Genomic DNA, 4,144 nt, shown 5'->3' with positions numbered 1-4,144 from the left:
TTTTTAGTTTTTCGCCGGGCGTCGCAATGCTATTTGAATAAACCTTTTGCCCGTTTGCGTTCTCGTCGGGGCCGGGCCGGGCCGGGGTGCGCTGCCCGCACTACCGCGCGCGCGGGGGCGACACCGAGCGCGCACCCGAGGCGCCCCGAGCACACAGGCCACGGTGCAACCCGGGCGTTGTGCGCGCACCCCGGTGCGCCCGAGGTGCTGCGCGCGCACCCAGGTGAAATCGGTGTGCACCTCGGCCAGTGCGCGCTCGGTCGAGTCGCGCACGTTGGCCAAGGTGCACGGTGATGTTTCTTACTCTAAGGTTCCGCACCAGACGCCCGGGATAGGTGAGCGAAGCTGGGCGGGGCCGGGTGCGCGGCCGGGGCAGGTGCACGCAGCTGGAGAGAGCTTTGGAGCACACTTCGGAGCGCACCAATGATGCGCTCCATTCAAAAGTTTCCTGAAAAGGCAAAAAAAGTTGAGATTATAGAATTTCCCACTTGAGAGATTGTAAAAAAAAAAAATTTAAAATGAAGGAAACGCGGGTGCCAAGGTGTGCGCAGCCCAGCCAAGGTGTGCGCACCAAGGCGCCCACCCTGGCGAAGGTGCACGCAAGGTGCGCACCCGAGGCAAACCGGACAATTAACCCAACTTTCGACTTCGCGCGCACCTTGGAGCGCACTTCGGAGCGCTCCTTGGTGCGCACCAATCTTGGGCACCTCGGAGTGCACCATGGCGCCCACCAAGGTGCGCACCCGGGGCAAACCGAGCTCCGACTTCGTGCGCACCTTGGAGCGCACGAAAGGTGCGCACCATGGCGCCCACCAAGGTGCGCAGCCCAGCCAAGGCGTGCGCATCAAGGTGCGCACCCTGGCGAAGGTGCGCACCCGGGGCAAACCGAGCTCCGACTTCGTGCGCACCTTGGAGCGCACAAAAGGTGCGCAACCCAGCCAAGGTGTGCGCACCCCGGTCAAACCGAGCTCCGAATCGTGCGCACCAGAGGTGCACGCCATCGTGCGCACCTTGGAGCACACTTCGGAGCCCTCCTTGGTGCGCGCCGATGTTGCGCACCTCGGAGCGCACCCGGGGAAAACAATGCAATTAACCCGACTTTCGACTTCGTGGGCACCTCGGAGCGCTCTCGGGTTCGCACCTCGGAGCACACCGAGGTGCGCACCTTTGATGCGCTGCCTTCACCAATTTCCAGAAAAGGCAAGAAAACATTGAGAAGGTGTGCGCACCGAGGTGCCCACCCTGGCGAAGGTGCACGCGAGGTGCGCACCCGGGGCAAACCGGGCTCCGACTTCGTGCACGCCGCACCTTGGAGCACACTTCGGAGCGCTCCTTGGTGCGCACCAGGGCGCGCAACCCAGCCGAGGTGCCCACCCCGGCGAAGGTGCACGCGAGGTGCGCACCCGGGGCAAACCGGGCTCCGACTTCGTGCACGCCATGGTGCCCACCGCGGCGAAGGTGCACGCGAGGTGCGCACCCGGGGCAAACCGGGCTCCGACTTCGTGCACGCCGCACCTTGGAGCACACTTCGGAGCGCTCCTTGGTGCGCACCATGGTGCCCACCAGGGCGCGCAACCCCGCCGAAGGTGCACGCGAGGTGCGCACCCGGGGCAAACCGGGCTCCGACTTCGTGCACGCCGCACCTTGGAGCACACTTCGGAGCGCTCCTTGGTGCGCACCAGGGCGCGCAACCCCGCCGAAGGTGCACGCGAGGTGCGCACCCGGGGCAAACCGGGCTCCGACTTCGTGCACGCCATGGTGCGCACCGCGGCGAAGGTGCGCACCCGGGGCAAACCGGGCTCCGACTTCGTGCACGCCGCACCTTGGAGCACACTTCGGAGCGCTCCTTGGTGCGCACCAGGGCGCGCAACCCAGCCGAGGTGCCCACCCCGGCGAAGGTGCACGCGAGGTGCGTACCCGGGGCAAACCGGGCTCCGACTTCGTGCACGCCGCACCTTGGAGCACACTTCGGAGCGCTCCTTGGTGCGCACCATGGTGCCCACCAGGCCGCGCAACCCAGCCAAGGTGTGCGCACCAAGGTGCACGCGAGGTGCGCACCCGGGGCAAACCGGGGTCCGACTTCGTGCACGCCGCACCTTGGAGCACACATCGGGGCGCTCCCGGGTTCGCACCGGCGTTGCGCACCGTGGTGGGCACCTCGGAGCACACCAAGGTGGGCAGCGAGGTGCGCACCTTTGATGCGATGCCTTCACTAATTTCCATAAAAGGCAAAAAAAAAACGAGATTTTAAAATTTCTGTTTTGAAAGATAGTGAGAAAAAGGGAATGCTGGTGCCATCTTGAGCCCGCCCTGGTGCGCAGCCCAGCCAAGGTGTGCGCACCAAGGTGCCCACCCTGGCGAAGGTGCGCGCCCGGGCAATTAACCCAACTTCCAACTTCGCGCGCGCCAGGGTGGGAGCGCACCCAACAACCGGGCCTGGGAAGAGCCAATGCGAGAAACCCCACCAAACGCTCTGACAAAAAAAGAGGGGGCGCTCCAGTAACCCCGCTTCGGAGCGCACCCTGGGCAAACCCAGCCAAGGTGCCCACCCCGGCCAAGGTGCAGGCGAGGTGCGCACCCGGGGCAAACCGGGCTCCGACAACGTGCACGCCGCACCTTGGAGCACACTTCGTAGCGCTCCCGGGTGCGCACCTCAGAGCACACCAAGGTGGGCAGCGAGGTGCGCACCTTTGATGCGCTGCCTTCACTAATTTCCAGAAAAGGCAAAAAAAAAAGGAGATTTTAAAATTTCCGTTTTGAAAGATAGTGAAAAAAACGGAACGCGCGTGCCATCTTGAGCCCGCCCTGGTGCGCAGCCCAGGTAAGGTGCCCACCCTGGCAAAGGTGCGCACCCGGGCAATTAACCCTACTTCCGACTTCGTGCGCGCCAGGGTGGCAACCGGGCCTCGGAAGAGCCAATGCGAGAAACCCCACCAAACGCTCCGACAAAAAAAGAGGCGGCGCTCCAATAACCCCGCTTCGGAGCGCAGCCGGGGCAAACCCAGCCAAGGTGCCCACCCCGACGAAGGTGCACGCGAGGTGCGCACCCGGGGCAAACCGGGCTCCGACAACGTGCACGCAGCACCTTGGAGCACACTTCGAAGCACTCCCGGGTGCCCACCGGCGTTGCGCACCGTGGTGGGCAGCGAGGTGCGCACCTTTGATGCGCTGCCTTCACTAATTTCCAGAAAAAGGCAAAAAAAAATGAGATTTTAAAATTTCCGTTTTGAAAGATAGTGAAAAAAAAGGAACGCGGGTGCCATCTTGAGCCCGCCCTGGTGCGCAGCCCAGGCAAGGCATGCGCACCAAGGTGCCCACCCGAGGTGCACACCCGGGGCAAACCGGGCTCCGACTTCGTGCAGGCCGCACCTTGGAGCACACTTCGGAGCGCTCCTTGGTGCGCACCATGGTGCCCACCAGGGCGCGCAACCCAGCCAAGGTCTGCACACCAAGGTGCCCACCCCGGCGAAGGTGCACGCGAGGTGCGCACCCGGGGCAAACCGGGCTCCGACTTCGTGCACGCCATGGTGCCCACCGCGGCGAAGGTGCACGCGAGGTGCGCACCCGGGGCAAACCGGGCTCCGACTTCGTGCACGCCGCACCTTGGAGCACACTTCGGAGCGCTCCTTGGTGCGCACCATGGTGCCCACCAGGGCGCGCAACCCAGCCAAGGTGTGCGCACCAAGGTGCACGCGAGGTGCGCACCCGGGGCAAACCGGGGTCCGACTTCGTGCACGCCGCACCTTGGAGCACACATCGGAGCGCTCCCAGGTTCGCACCAGCGTTGCGCACCTTTGATGCGCTGCCTTCACTAATTTCCAGAAAAGGCAAAAAAAAACGAGATTTTAAAATTTCCGTTCTGAAAGATAGTGAAAAAAACGGAACGCGGGTGCCATCTTGAGCCCTTCCTGGTGCGCAGCCCAGGCAAGTTGTGCGCACCAAGGTGCCCACCCTGGCGGAGGTGCGCGCCCGGGGCAATCCGGGCTCCGACTTCGTGCACTGCATGGTGCCCACCAAGGCGCGCAACCCAGCCAAGGTGCCCACCGCAGCGAAGGTGCACGCGAGGTGCGCACCCGAGGTGCACACCCGGGGCAAACCGGGCTCCGACTTCGTGCACGCCGCACCTTGGAGCACACTTCAGAGC

The sequence above is a fragment of the Cryptomeria japonica genome, unplaced genomic scaffold (genome assembly GCF_030272615.1).
Source record: "Cryptomeria japonica unplaced genomic scaffold, Sugi_1.0 HiC_scaffold_222, whole genome shotgun sequence".
NCBI lineage: Eukaryota > Viridiplantae > Streptophyta > Pinopsida > Cupressales > Cupressaceae > Cryptomeria > Cryptomeria japonica.
The sequence above is the reverse complement of the archived record's forward strand: the minus strand, read 5'-3'. Positions refer to the sequence as shown.